Here is a 16,687-nt window from a genome sequence, read left to right on the forward strand (position 1 = left end):
CAGAATGTTTAATTTGTCCTGCGTCTCTACGGCTGCAAACGGGATTCACTCGCAGTTAACCAAATATTTCTTTATTAGGACAGGGCAGGCATATTTCTGGCTATTACATTATTTCTAAACCAGTCTGCTAAAGTCTGTAGTGAAGTCTGTGTAGGGTTTTCCAGGCTCCATTTCTTTTTACGAGACACCCTGCTCACTTGAGCCATCTACCGGTTGTTTGGGTTGTTGCAGCGTCTCATTGGAAAAATACAAATTAAAGTCGCGTGATCCCAAGCGCGGACCGCGAGTGAAGCTGGCCAAGTCGAAGCACTGCCCACTGTAGAGCATCAAAACATTACACATGTCTCATGGCGCTTTAACACTCTGTAAACATTCAGACAGAGCCCATGAGTAACAGGGTGAGGAAAAACTCCCAAGAATGGGAGAAACATATAGGAAGAAACCTCAAGCAGATCCACGACTCAAGGGCCTGACCCATCTGCCTGGGGTCAGTTACAGGACAGTAAGGTCTATATACAGAGAATAGAACATGGTATTTAGAGCCACCTGAGGTATATGTTACAAAGTGGTTGGATGGTTACATAACCAGTATGATAATGCATGAATCCTATTTAGTGTTCAAATAGTCCAGTGTAGGGGATGAATTGTCCATAGGAATTAAGAGTCGTCATCGGGCAAATAGTGGGTCGCTAGGCTGTGCGGGCAGGAATCAGAGCATGGGACAGCAATAGACGATGGTAGGGCAATCATAGGGATTGGATTTGCCTAGTTTTTCCACTCCCTGGTTGGGTTTTAGAGTTTTAAACATGTTCCACCGAAGGGCTTTAGCTGTTTGAAAACCATGTTTTGAGGAGCTGACACAAATTTCTCACATCCAGCTAACACGTCTGGAGATGGATGAGGACCTACTACAAGCCTACAAAGTGTGTTAATGACTATATTGACTTGAAACAGAAACCTTTCCTTTCCCACGGGATAAACGGTAAATGGCGGGTCAAGCGGTTGACTTTCAATTTCCTGATAGGATAGGATACAATAGGATACCCGATAGGTCCACCGACTCTATACACGATGTGATTGTCCTGAGCGAAGTTTGGTTTTTCCACCTCACAAGCCAGAGAGTTGCTAGACTATCCTGACTGCAAATTACATTTGCTGCCGCTAGGGTGCGTCAAGATTTCTAGGCTGTATCTTTTGTCGACGTTCTCCAGTGCCCATGACAATGAGACCGTCTTTGTTGATGTCTGGTACCCTGTGAAGGGCAAACACCAAGACATCTGTGTGACATGTAGATATATGGGGTTTTGCCAAAATGACTTACTGCTACTGCCACCTTTGTGTGTGTGAACTGTGACTGGCAGTTTACATAGTTCAACAGCTTTATGACCAAGGTATAGGACGAGGTTGGCTTTGGTTTCCTTCGATCCCAGGAAAGCTTTAAAGTTTTTGATTTGTGTGGAGTCTTGTATTTTGTATCCCTCATCATCATGCTTTTCCCATTGTATGGACCTGTCTCGTCCGGTCTTTCATGGAGTTTGTGATGGTATAATTGTTAAATAATAAGTACATGTCATTGTAGCCTCATGCCTTACTTTCAACATTTTCAAAGAAGCATTCTGCCAGATCTTGGCAACAGTTTATGTCACTTTTCCTGACAACCATCTCCTGCACAACAGCCATGCCATTAAGATGCTATCCAATGTGTGTGTTAATTGCACTGAGCTACTCGGTGTAGATTGTTCAGAGGATGCTGTTTCTGAAACCAGTCACAATTCATGGATGAAGGCAGACTTAGCTGTAGTGGGCAGCATTAGACTTGCATATAATCAACAAATTCATATGTTCCGACAATTTCTCCACAATAGAAATTCTCCACAAAGTCCTGTTAACAGAATTATTGAAGACCAAAGAGCTCATTGTGGACTTCAGGAAGTCTAAAGCTAGCACACACACCCATTATCATCAATGGGACTGAAGTGGAGTGTATCACCAGCTTCAGATTTCTGGGTGTCCACATCTCTTGGACCTCTCTTGGACCCTCAACACCTCTACCCTGATCAAGAAGGCTTACCAGCATCTCTTCTATCTGAGGAGGCTAAAGAAGGTCCACCGGCCTCCTCAGATCCTGGTGAACTTCTACCCCTGCACCATCAAGCGCATCCTTACCAATTTAATTTAATTAATTTATTGTGCTTATAGAGCGCCAAAACATTACACATGTATCATGGCGCTTTACAGAATGTAGGCAATCAGAGAAAAAGGAAAGAAAGGAAGAAAAGAAAAAAAAGAAAGAGAGAGGCCCATGGGTAACAGGGGCGGGGAAAAACTCCCTAGAATTGGAGATGTATATAGGAAGAAACCTCGAGCAGATCCACGACTCAAGGGCCTGACCAATCTGCCTAGGGTCAATACAGGACAGTAAGGTCTGTATACATGACAAATCCATATGATAGTCAGGTGTAGAGAATAAGACATGATTTTAATAGCACTTGAGCTGAAAGTTACAAGAGGTGGGGTGATTACGTATCTGGTTTGATAATTCATTAATCCTGATTTAGTGACAGAAAGTTCAAATAGTCCAGCGTTGGATTTGTCCAGGGGAAGGGAGTTGTCAAGGGGAATGTGGTGGGTCGGCAGACGGGCCAGGAATCCGGGCAGAATTGTCATAGGCAGGTGATGGGCCGCTAGGCTGTACAGGCCAGGAGTCCAGATAAGGGGACAGTAGTAGGGCAGTCGAGGATGGGACTTCAGGTGAGATGGGTGAGAGGAGACCTGTGTCACAGCCAACACAAACCAACTGTGTTACAGTTTGGTATGGCAATTTCTCTGCCCACAACCGAAAAGCACTGCAGAGGGTGGTGAAAACTGCCCAACGCATTTCCTCACTCCCCTCCATTGAGGCCATCCAGGGCAAGCGATGCTTGCATAAGGCGCACAGCAGGTTCAGAGGAAGCTTCTTTCCTGCAGCTGAAGTCTAGCTCTCCATTTCAGTGACAACCAACCAACTAAGCCCAGCCCTGTCCAATGCCTCCTTGCCTGTGCCTGTTGAGGTGTCCATGACCATGGCAACCTTGACAGGGACAACAAGGAGGCAGACCCCCCCCAAATGTATGTTGTTCATACATTGTTCACATTACATAGCCATATTTATTCTGCTCTTATAAGGTAACTGTTAATACACCGCACATATTTATATTACTCTAAACCTCTCTACTTTATACAAATCAACTGTATACTACTGTCTACACTGCACTATAGAGAGAGAGAGGCTTTGCAAAGGTGCCCATAGCTCTACAATGAAAGGATTTCATCCAATTTAAATAGTACAACATGGCAAATCATTGTGTGGTGGTCAAAGTTGATATTGTGGTGGGCCGCCACAAGTAAGTCAATGTATGGGAAACACTGCTTTGTATATCACATTGCACTTTTCTCCTTTTTTGCACTTCTGGTTAGAAGCAAATCACATTTCGTTGTCTTCATACTTGTACTCTGCAATGACAATAAAGTTGAATCTAATCTAATGGGGGGCAGAACATTACTTCTGGAGTGCAGAACATTACTTTAATTCAAATGATTATTAGGTTATGTGAAGGAAACTTTTAAATCAGTCAATGTGTTTTTCCGGGTATGCCAATAAATAGCATAATGGTGGTTACACCAATCACTGGTTGATAATCATGACATCTCATGTCACCCATGGTCATATTTATTACCTCAAGTCATTCAATTTTATTAGAAAATGTATGTATACAATGATACCTAACATATATCCATTTAAAATTTTTAAAAAGGCAATTATTTGCAATTTTTGGTGATATATCCACCATCTTGGATTTTGGACCTGTGCAGTCCGGGAAAAAATTGGAAACAGGTAGTTTTGCAAACTATAGGGTCTGAAGAAGTGAAAACATAATTTGCAAAAATCTATATGAAATGTTCCAAAACACCTTTTTTTGCTACATATCGCCCTGCACTATCATTTCTCCCATTGACGTTTTGGAAAAATCCGTATCTAAAGAGTTTTAGAGCATGTCTTAGGCTAATCAGCTACGGCGTAACTCATAAGCATACAACAGATCATTTCAAGTGAAAAAACGAAGAGAAAGTCCAAAAAAAGTCAAAAGGTACAAGACTGTGTACATATTTTCATTTCCGAGCGAAGGAACTACTCATCCCATAAACCACCGCGCCTCACTGAAAAATATATAAGCAGCACAAACCAGTACGAAATCATTTCCAACCAGCGACAGCACGCGAACCCTTTCCTCCAAACAATGATTTTTATATAGTTAATAGCAGTTATTTCAGGAGTAATCGTGTAAATAATAGGTGTTTTGGTATTGAATGTTATATTTACCATCGTGTATTTTATATGTGTGTGTGAAAGCGGTTAACGTTAACGTTAGCAACATTGTGCAGTGCTTCGTATCTGACTGCCATCCTGTTGCATGGACCGGTGCATGGTCTGCTCTTGGACCACCATATTCAGTTTATTAACGTGCTGTGAATTATTACACAAAATGTTCATTAAATGTACGAAGAAGTATTTCTAGGTTAATGATTGATGATATGGCTCGTACAGTATAAAGGCTACAGTAGCCTAGCTAATGTTAACTAACATTACCAACCTCCCTGCAAAACTCACCACACAACTTCGTAGGTTTGATAGGTCTTGTCCCTTATGCTGGCCCATACAAAACCCACAAGCTGACCCTCGACACACAAGTCAATAATGTCACGTGTAATGTAAATACTGATATACAGACTGAAGTGGTCATCATTGAAGTGTGGGTTAATAGAACTAAAATTAAAGTAGTTAATCTTTACAACCCCTGTCAAAAGCTAACAAAGGTTATGCTAGAAGGTATATGGGAAAGGGGAAATGGTAAAGTAATAATATGTGGAGACTTTAATGCGCACAGCTCACTTTGGGGCAGTACGAGAACAGACGAAAATGGGAGTATCATTGAGGAGTATATGGATGAGCAGCATCTAGTATGTTTGAATGATGGGAGGGGTACAAAATTTGATGTAGGTAGAGGAACGGAGTCAGCTATTGATCGGACTATAGTGTCAGAACAAATAGCAGGGAGAAGCCAATGGGAGGTTTTTTGTGATAATAGTTTGGGAAGTGATCATTATCCTATTTGATGATTTTGAAGATGAGAGACCAAAGGGTACATTTAGAAGGTAATTGGTTCCCTAGATGGAAATTGAAAGAGGCCAACTGGGGACTTATAGTATGGTAGCGAGTGGGAAGTTATTGGAAATCATGTCACATCCAAGTGATGATGTTGAAGAGTTCAATTCTACGATCACTGGCATATTGTATGAATCAGCAGAAGAGACTATAGGTAAGTCTACTGGGATGAGGGAAAATAAAATGGTTCCATGGTGGTCAGAGAGGTGCAAAGAAGCGGTCAAGGCAAGGAATAAGGCATTTAAAGTCATTAAATCAAAATCACACTTTCAATAATTTAATTGAATATAAAAAAGCACAGGCCCAAGCCAAGAGAGTGATTCGTAAGGCCAAAAGGAAATACTGGAGAGATTTTTGCAGCAATATTGGGTCAGAAACCAAGGTTAGTGAGGTATGGGGAATGATAAAGAAAATGGGAGGCATTAGAAGGGACTTCTCATTACCAGTAATAAGGGGGAATGATATGGAGGCGGTAACTAATGCAGAAAAGGCGGAGGTACTGGCTAGGGCCTTTGTTAAGGTACACAGCTCACAGAATCGAACAAGTGAAGAGGTAGTGTGGAGAGTAAAGGTAATTGAGGAAAATAGAGACATATTGGGGAGGAAAGGCACAAGTGACTGTGCAATTGATACAAATTTCTCATTATTTGAACTGAAAAGAGCTTTAATAGGTGCTAAGAATACTTCACCAGGGAAAGATGATTGTGTGCTACAAAATGATTGAGCAGCTATCTGATGAGGCTAAGAGTGTTGTTTTAAAATTGTATAAGGTATGGGAACAAGGGAAGTTGCCTAGAATGTGGAAACATTCTGTAGTAGTCCCGATAGGTAAGCCAGGCAAGGATAAAACAGAGGTTAAGAGTTATAGACCAATAGCTCTTACATCCAATTTATGTAAAGTTATGGAGAAAATGATTACTACAAGACTAAGATACGTAATTGAAAAGAGAGGACTGCTTTCCCCTTACCAGAGTGGATTTCGTAATGGGTGCACTACAATGGACCCCGTTATTTCATTTTTGTAGAAAATGAAATCAGGAAAGCTCAAGTAAGTAAAGAATCTGTGTTGGCTGTACTGTTTGACATTGAAAAAGCATGACATGTTGTGGAAGGAAGGGCTTTTAATCAAATTAAATAAGATGGGCATAGGTGGCAGGATGTTTAATTGGGTTCAGGATTTTCTGAATAACAGAGGTAAGAGTAGGGATGGAATTCTCAAACATTTATCCAATAGAAAATGGTACTCCACAAGGAAGTGTATGTAGTCCATTGCTTTTTAATATAATGATTAATGACATTTTTAATGGAATAGACCAGAGGATGGGTAGAGCATTATATGCTGATGATGGGGCAATATGGGTGAGAGGTAGGAATACTGACAACTTGAAGGTTAAAATGCAATCAGCTATTGTTAAGGTCGAGAAGTGGTCACATGAGTGGGGCTTTCATTTATCTATTGAAAAAACACAGTTTATATGTTTATTCCAAAAAAAGAGCGAACCCTACTCTAGATCTAAAACTATATGGGCAACTACTTAAGCAAGTTGATAATATAAGATATTTGAGAGTATGGTTTGACGTTAAGCTAAATTTTAAAATACATATTCAGAAAGTGATTGATAAGTGTAAAAAAGGAATAAATATACTAAAGTGTTTAGCGGGATTTAGCTGGGGAGCGTCAGGCCTGTCCCTGAAAAGGATTTATACTGCACTGGTTCGCTCTGTTTTTGATTACGGAAGCATAGTATGTAGCTCAACAACTATCAAACCTCAATGCAGGAACTAGATAGGATACAGGCCAAGGCACTTCGAATATGTTGTGGAGCGTTTAGGACACCACCAATCCCATCTCTACAAGTGGAAGTAGGGGAAATGCCTTTAGACCTCAGGCGGTTAAAGTTATCAATGTCTTACTGGACAAATCTAAAGGGTCATGAAGTAACACATCCCACAAAGCAGGTGCTGTTAGAGTGTTGGGAGTATGGGCGCCAATCATGCAGTTTTGGGTGGCATGGAAACAGACAGGCAAAGGAAATGGGAATTGACAGCATTGCATGTAGTAAAGCAGTTAGCATACCGACAATTCCACCCTGGGTGTTTTGTTCTCCCAGGATAGATTTGGAGGCTAAGAATATAATTAAATCAGGGGTATACCAAAATGTTCAGCAATATATGGATATAATGTATGATGACACAGTTCAAATTTTTACAGATGCATCAAAAGATCAGGCAGGGAAAACAGGGGCTGCAGTCCACATTCCGAGATACAATGTTAATATTTAAAAAAAAGGACACCAGACCACCTGGCCATTTTTACAGCAGAAATACTAGCAATAACTCTGGCTCTACAGTGGGTGGAAGAAGCAAAACCTAATAAAGTGGTAATTTGCTCAGACTCAATATCATCACTAACAGCCATTGAGAGTGGAAGAGTGGAAAGTCAGGACTTAACAGATGAGAAAGTAGACAGGACTTAACAGATGAGATTTATCAACACATTTTTAAAATATCCCAACAGAGAATAAGAGTAGAGTTGGTATGGGTTCCTGCACAAAGGGGAGTGGAGGGAAACGAAAAGGCAGACACACTAGCGAAAGAAGCAATTAAATCAGAACTAGTTGAATTGGAAGTCACTTTAAGCAAGTCAGAAATTAAGAGTATTATAAAGGACAAAATCAACAGAATGTGGCAGGAGAGATGGGATAAGGAGGGAAAAGGCAGACATTTATACAACATACACAAAGATGTAACATCTAGTAAGATCAGTGGACTGAAAAGGCAGGAGGAGACAAGGCTTACCAGAATGAGGATGGGACACACAAGTTTAAACAGTGGATTACATATTACAGGGAAACATCAAACGGGGGTATGTGCACACTGTGGCGCAATAGAAAGTGTTAAACACATACTCATAGACTGCACATATTATAACAGAGAAAGAGAAAACATGAAGGGAGTGGTTAAAAAAGATCTAACCATGAAAAACCTACTAAGTATATCTAGCACACAGTCCACAGCTAAGGCTGTTATAGCCTTCATAAAAGAGACCCAACTAGCAAATATAATTTATTTATTTTTTTCATTTAATTTAAAAACTGGATATTAATAGCATCCCGTTGGATCACACCTCAGCCCGGAAGATGGCGGTAGTGCACGAAGTATGCAAACTGCCACTAAACATTATAGAAGAAGAACTGTGTGGAATAAATTTGCTTCACGGGAGTGATACCACGGGCTCTGGTGATACAAGCTTCAGTGCCTCAGTGTCGAATGTCCCATCACTACGGTCCCGTATTTCCGCCGTCTTGCGTGTATAGTCACTTAACCAAGACGGCGGACTGACTCCTAAAGAAACGCAACCACCCACACCATAGGTGTATCTAAATTAGCTATGTACCAAAATGACAGTGTTGTAAGGCTGCGTGTACAGAACCGCTTGGAGCTCCGGTGGATTTTTAATTTCATGACGAGCATTCTCGGTCTAGAAGCTAGCTGCTAACCGTTCATGTGCCGTTGAAAACCGCTGTCTCGCTATCCGGCAAAAGATTCTTTGGACGCCGCCATTGGCCGAATACCCACGCCCATTGACTTACATTGAACACATGTAAACAAAACCTCAATTATGTGCTCAAACTAACGCCGCTGACTTATGACGACAACCATTCCACTTTGATACGAAACTACATTTTTGTACAATATTTATCCAGCAAAAATTACAGAATTTGGATCAAGTAATGTGGAGAAATATTGATATTAAGAAAATTGCCGCTGCGTGACGCCGAGTTAATGGCATTTCCCCTTGTCCATTAGTCACGTCGGTAACCGTTATCCTTCACATGTCAGAGTAATGACATTCAAAAACGTACCTTTATATTACATTACAATTTATAAAGGAACGAAATGTCAAAAGAATTAAGCAATATGTTAGCTGGATGACACGAATATTAGTAAGGAAAAACAAGATTTTTACCGTAATGTCCAGTGAAATTACATATGTTGTGGCGCTATTGCGCGGCACGGCCAGCAGATGACATCATTGCACTACAGCAACCAGGAACCAGCAATAAACCTAGACACTAGAGATTTTAGGGCATCTGAATTGTGAAGTAGACCTACTCCATAGTCACGTGTGCCTGTTCATTCATTCCATGTCAATAGAACAAACCAAACTAGAAAAGCATTTCCTGAAGGAAATACAGTGCATGAAAATGCAAAAATATGATGTAAAATATCATACAGAGTAAAAACAAACTATATTGGTTGCTAAGTAGATGAGGTTTAATATAGTTGGAATGACTGAACAGTTAAATAGGTGGATAGTTTAAATGGTTAAATGGTTAAATTATTTAGGTAGATAGTTGACGATAACTGACAGTTGGAATGGCTCTAATGTTTGCTAGCAGTTATGCTAACTATGTTAACAAAGATAATAATGTTAACAAAGTTACTATGCTAACTAGCATGCTAACATGCTAGCATGCTAACTATGCTAACCATGTTACTTAGCTAATCGTTTTTAGTAGTTTTGCTAAAAATGCTAACTAGCATGCTAACATGCTAGTGCTAGCATGCTAACTATGCTAACCACGTTACTTAGCTGACTTAGCTAATCGTTTTTAGCAGTTTTGCTAAAAATGCTAACTAGCATGCTAACATGCTAGCATGCTAACTATGCTAACCATGTGACTTAGCTAACTTAGCTAATCATTTTAAGCAGTTTTGTTAAAAATGCTAACTAGCATGCTAACATGCTAGCATGCTAACTATGCTAACCATGTGACTTAGCTAACTTAGCTAATCATTTTAAGCAGTTTTGCTAAAAATGCTAACTAGCATGCTAACATGCTAGCATGCTAACTATGCTAACCATGTTACTTAGCTAACTAGCTACAGTGGGTAGGAGTCATAGTTGATGACAAGTAACAGTTACAATGGCTGAACAGTTAAAAAGTTCAGTAGTTTAAAGGGTTGAATTGTTTAACAGTGAAATATTGTAGTGAGGACTTTTATTTTGAAACAGTTTTTGGCAGAGGAAGCAGTTGAACAGGATGTGTAGTCTTAATAGGGCCAGTTTGTATGCTTAAAGCCTGAGACTGGCAGTTGGTCCAGGTGGCCCGAACACCTGCCATAGGATTCTAATTGCTTAACGGCCGTATTGTGATGTCATAATCATAATGTTAAGTCAATGGGGAAATTTTGATTAGTTTTTAATTAATAGTTTAAAAAGTATACAAGTTACAAAGTTGAAAAATACATAGCACCCATGTCCTAAGTAAGACCTACGTAACATAGTTTGAATGAAGTTTCTACGTTAAACGGTTGAAGCTGCATTAAATGCGTTAGAAGAAGAAGAACTAGAAAAGCATTTCCTGAAGGAAATACAGTGCATGAAAATGCAAAAATATGATGTAAAATATCATACAGAGTAAAAACAAACTATATTGGTTGCTAAGTAGATGAGGTTTAATATAGTTGGAATGACTGAACAGTTAAATAGGTGGATAGTTTAAATGGTTAAATTATTTAGGTAGATAGTTGAGGATAACTGACAGTTGGAATGGCTCTAATGTTTGCTAGCAGTTATGCTAACTATGTTAACAAACATAATAATGTTAACAAAGTTACTATGCTAACTAGCATGCTAACATGCTAGCATTCAACTATGCTAACCATGTTACTTACCTAACTTAGCTTATCGTTTTTAGCAGTTTTGATAAAAATGCTAACTAGCATGCTAACATGCTAGCGCTAGCATGTTAACTATGCTAACCACGTTACTTAGTTAACTTAGCTAATCGTTTTTGGCAGTTTTGTTAAAAATGCTAATTAGCATGCTAACATCCTAGTATGCTAACTATGTTAAACACGTTACTTAGCTGACTTAGCTAATCGTTTTTAGCAGTTTTGTTTAAAATGCTAACTAGCATGCTAACATGCTAGCATGCTAACTATGATAACCATGTTACTTAGCTAACTTAGCTAATCATTTTTAGCAGTTCTGTTTAAAATGCTAACTAGCATGTTAACATGCTAGCATGCTAACTATGCTAACCATGCTACTTAGCTAACTAGCTACAGTGGGTAGGAGTCATAGTTGATGACAAGTAACAGTTACAATGGCTGAACAGTTAAAAAGTTCAGTAGTTTAAAGGGTTAAATTGTTTAACAGTAAAATATTATAGTGAGGACTTTTATTTTGAAACAGTTTTTGGCAGAGGAAGCAGTTGAACAGGATGTGTAGTCTTAATAGGGCCAGTTTGTATGCTTAAAGCCTGAGACTGGCAGTTGGTCCAGGTGGCCCGAACACCTGCCATAGGATTCTAATTGCTTAACGGCTCTATTGTGATGTCATCAGCCCATGTTAAGTCTATGGGGAAATTTTGACTAGTTTTTAATTAATAGTTTAAAAAGTATAAAAGTTACAAAGTTGAAAAATACAAAGCCCACATGTCCTAAGTAAGACCTACGTAACATAGTTTGAATGAAGTTTCTACGTTAAACGGTTTAAGCTGCATTAACTGCGTTAGAAGAAGAAGAAGAAGAAGAAGAAGAAGAACTAGAAAACGCAATTCCAGGGAATTACCAGTGCATGAAAATGCAAAACATATGGTGTGAAATATATTGTTAAAACAGATGATGTGCTAATTGGCAACCAACATGATGAGGTTTAATATAGTTCAAATGACTGAACTAGGTAGATGAGGTTTAATATAGTTGGAATGACTGAACTAGCTAATCATTTTTAGTAGTTATGCTAACTATGCTAACCATATTATTTAGCTAACTTAGTTAATAATTTTTAGCAGTTATGGTAACTATGCTAACTAACATGCTAACTATGCTAACTATGCTAACCATGTGACTTAGCAAACTTAGCTAATCATTTTATACAGTTTTGCTAAAAATGCTAACTAGCATGCTAACATGTTAGCATGCTAACTATGCTAACCATGTGACTTAGCTAACTTAGCTAATCATTTTAAGCGGTTTTGTTAAAAATGCTAATTAGCATGCTAACATGCTAGCATGCTAACTATGCTAACCATGTGACTTAGCTAACTTAGCTAATCATTTTAAGCAGTTTTGCTAAAAATGTTAACTAGCATGCTAACATGCTAGCATGCTAACTATGCTAACCATGTGACTTAGCTAATCATTTTAAGCAGTTTTGCTAAAAATGCTAACTAACATGCTAACATGCTAACTATGCTAACCATGTGACTTAGCTAACTTAGCTAACTAGCTACAGTGGGTAGGAGTCATAGTTGATGACAAGTAACAGTTACAATGGCTAAACAGTTAAAAAGTTCAGTAGTTTAAAGGGTTAAATTGTTTAACAGTAAAATATTATAGTGAGGACTTTTATTTTGAAACAGTTTTTGGCAGAGGAAGCAGTTGAACAGGATGTGTAGTCTTAATAGGGCCAGTTTGTATGCTTAAAGCCTGAGACTGGCAGTTGGTCCAGGTGGCCCGAACACCTGCCATAGGATTCTAATTGCTTAACGGCCGTATTGTGATGTCATAATCATAATGTTAAGTCAATGGGGAAATTTTGATAGTTTTTAATTAATAGTTTAAAAAGTATAAAAGTTACAAAGTTGAAAAATACATAGCACCCATGTCCTAAGTAAGACCTACGTAACATAGTTTGAATGAAGTTTCTACGTTAAACGGTTGAAGCTGCATTAAATGCGTTAGAAGAAGAAGAATAAGAAGAAGCCTAGGAAGAACAGTACAGTGCATTTTCATGCACTGTAAAAAGCCTTGGAATAACAGTACAGTGCATTTTCATGCACTGTAATAAGAAGAAGCCTAGGAAGAACAGTACAGTGCATTTTCATGCACTGTAATAAGAAGAAGCCTAGGAAGAACAGTACAGTGCATTTTCATGCACTGTAATTAGAATAGGCTAGTAATGCAATACTACATACAATACATATGTATGCGTAGATAGATAGGAGAGAGAGAGAGAGAGAGAAATACAGAACAGGTTGTCGGTCTGAACTGAAGTTAGTGCTGCATGTAAACACACACTTGTCACGCTTCATTTATATGTGTGTATATAATATCACACACATATACATACACACACATACATATGTGTGTGTATAGATAGACAGACAGACAGACAGACAGACATACACACACATATATATGTGTCTATCGAGAGAGAGAGAGAGAGAGAGAGAGAGAGAGAGAGAGAGAGAGAGAGAGAGAGAGAGAGAGAGAGAGCAATACAGAAGAGTTTTTGCTGTATGTAAACACACTTGTCACGCTACATTTATATAAATGCACAAATAGGCTGACATCAGACATAATTTCACTGCATTTCTTACTTCCAGTAAAGCAGCACAGCTGTTACATGTACACTGAAGACAATGAGGCCTTGACTGGAGCTAAGAATGGTTTGTATATCAAATCTATCATGACCAGATTTACCCCATCCAGCAGGTCTCGGGTCAGCTCTTTGCCTCTGATGAAAATTTAGGCAAATTGGCAACGTTTTGTAAAATCACTCAGTATTACAATGTAACAACTATAGCCTATGTAGGTACCCACAAATACATAATGCAAGTACAATGATCGTACAGTACCTGATAGTACATGTTACACAGGTTGTACCACTGTACCTAATTAGGTAGGTACACTGTAACAGTGACACATTAAAATAAAGCGTTGCCGATGAATTTCCCCAGTAGTGGACAATAAAAGACTTCTCTTCTAGCCTACACATCACATGTAGCCTACTAGAAGTGATGTTTCAGCTAGAAGTGATGGTTCATAAATTAACCCTCCAACTTTGCTGATGCACAGAACAGGTGTGCTGAGCTTTGTTTTTGGCTCTTCAAAGTGTTGTAAGTAAGGTAGTGTAAGTAGCCTATAGGCAGGTGGTGAGACAGGTCAAGACATATGGTGCAGTGAAACACTATACAGTTGATTTTCAGAAGGTGGTTTAGAGTAGTATAAATTAAATATAAATATGTGCACTGTATTACCTTATAAGAGCAGAATAAATATGGCTATGAATAACAATGTCAGTTGATATTATTTTAAATGTTGGTGACAATACATTAATAAGGAGAATACCAATAATAAACAATAATGTGAATGCAATATCAATGGGCAATAAATGCAAATTATCAAATACTATAACATACAAACAATGACTCAGAACAGCCTAAGTGCATGGTGAACAAATATGTCTTTATACCCCTGTTGACAGGTGTATGCAAAAACACAGAAAGCAGACAAGGATTTTGTTTTTATAACACATGTAATAAGCAATGAACATTTGAAGATGTATTGTTTTGTTCTTCTAACATCAATAGTAGTTGTTCAGAGGTTGTAACATAATGATAAATACATGCTGCCTGTCACATTATGAATATATACCCTGTCTTGTCTTGCACATCAGAAGCAGCAGCACTATGCTATTACATCGTTCACCGTAGGGACTAGTATGAGGGAGACGGAGTTGCCAATCTCTCTTAACAGGTCCTGCATCATATCTACAAATATCTGTTCTGCTCTGCACAAACATAAGCAGGGTCTGATTTAGCGTGGCAGAGTGCTGATTGACAATAACATGGTTCCCTGCAGTGTTTGGTGGATTCCCATTGATGTTTGTGCATTCTGTTTGACTGTACATTTTGTGTGTCATCTCATTCCTCAGTTGTCTAACATGTTTTCTGACGGCCACTGATTGCATTAGCAGCTGAAAGACCAACTTGTAACAAGGTCCCAATTGTGGATACACCCATTAACAGTCCTTGCGACCAATGACATCTGGATCAACTACAAACTTTTGATTGATTTTCAACAATGAACAATTAGTTCAGTGTAATTTGTTCAGCTCTCTCCCCCATCTTAATAAGTCAACATTATATGATATGACCCTATTTTTACATTATAGCCTACATATGTTATAGCCTAACCCTTATCTATAGGTGACTGATGAGATTCATGTTAGCATATATTCATTGGCGGCACAATTAATATTGGAGCTATTTCACTGTCGCAGACCCAGACGTGCTTGGTAGCCTAGGCTACGTAGTCATAGGCCAACATGAGACTTAAGCCCCTGTGTCGTCATGACTTAGGTTAGCCTATGTTCTTACTGTTGTTATTATCTGTAGGACATATTGTCTGTGGAACACAATTGTAGGCTAGGCCTATATTTGATTTTTAGTAAGCTTATATATCAATGATAAAGCTTCTTTACTTTTTTGGTGTAATTATTTAGGGTAACATTTTATTTTAATGTGTCGCTGTTACAGTGTACGTACCTAATTAGTTACAGTGGTACAACCTGTTCAGGGCTTAAATTTCACTGCGGGATTGCGGGTATTGCGCATAATTTGTTCAAGTCCCGCAACTCTAGCCATCATAATGCGAGAAATTCCCGCATACACTTTTACAGCCTGTCTGATGACGTTAATATAGCCTAATCATTAAGTGGCGTGAATGCGGTGCTATTGACCGGACTGATCAACTACCGAGTTGAATTGAACATAGCCTCATGCAGACGCACACACACACGGAGAGAGAGAGAGAGAGAGAGAGAGAGAGAGAGAGAGAGAGAGAGAGAGAGAGAACCACTTTGCGCTTACGCAAATAGGCTACGCTACCATGGCAAACTTTTACATCTGGAAAGAGCTCCTTGGTAACTATCCTGCTAGCTCAGGTCACGTCAACACTTGATCCCAGAAAGATTGTCTTCGACATGTTAGTTTTTTGAACATTTATTGTATCTAATGACATAGAAAACATAATGATTTGCATACACATACCGCACTATGCACAACTTTTATTCACTAGCGACTATTAACGTTTTTCATGTGACGTATTATAGGTTCTATAGCTTTGTTTACATCCAGCTGGTAGGCAAGGGACAAGTTGAACCCATTGAATATCGTTGTCTGCAGCTGCCTCTCAGTAGGCTACATCTCTGTATTTCAGCAATGTCAACATTTCAGGCATCAATAAAGGTGATGATGAAACGTTATCCCATTGTTCAATATTTGATAGCCTGTCACAGGAACGTTGTTTCGCTAAAATCGCCCTGATTTGGTGCATTGATCTGTATCGGAGAACCTGCATGTAGCCTAATGGTAGCCTAACTTTTTTTCTCTGTTCAAAACTCGGTTTACACGAAGACGATAGCCTTTCTTAGAAGCTGTGAAATTTGACCAGAAAGGAACATGTCTTCCTTCTGAAAGCTGACACAAAATCAAACAATATTGGATCATTTAACTTCAACTGAACAGCGACAGGTTTTGGTAGGCAGTAGACTCAGCAGACTTTAAAACGGTAGCCTAGAAGCTACTGTTATAGCCAGCGTCAGTCAGCATCATAACATTAATGGCGTTAGTCATGAATCCTGTAACATATTATATCATATAACAGCGATGGCTTATTCCAAGACGATCTGCATGGATATATAACCACCCAGAAAAACTCAGAATGTGAGTGATAAAGTTCATT

At 38.9% G+C, this 16,687-nt stretch overlaps 1 protein-coding gene and 1 long non-coding RNA gene across 3 annotated transcripts in view; both read right to left on the reverse strand.

The window, feature by feature from the left end:
- cenpt (centromere protein T) overlaps nt 1-16,687 on the reverse strand; it is a 71,247-nt gene that overhangs the window by 51,919 nt on the left and 2,641 nt on the right. The gene's annotated exons all lie outside the window — the stretch shown is intronic.
- LOC121681372 lies at nt 1,871-15,824 on the reverse strand. Its single transcript, XR_006022093.1, has 3 exons — nt 15,814-15,824; nt 11,835-11,844; nt 1,871-2,026 (listed from the first exon to the last, which is right to left on the reverse strand). It is a non-coding gene; the product is annotated as an uncharacterized LOC121681372 (long non-coding RNA).

Source organism: Alosa sapidissima, chromosome 14, assembly GCF_018492685.1.
Source record: "Alosa sapidissima isolate fAloSap1 chromosome 14, fAloSap1.pri, whole genome shotgun sequence".
Lineage (NCBI taxonomy): Eukaryota > Metazoa > Chordata > Actinopteri > Clupeiformes > Clupeidae > Alosa > Alosa sapidissima.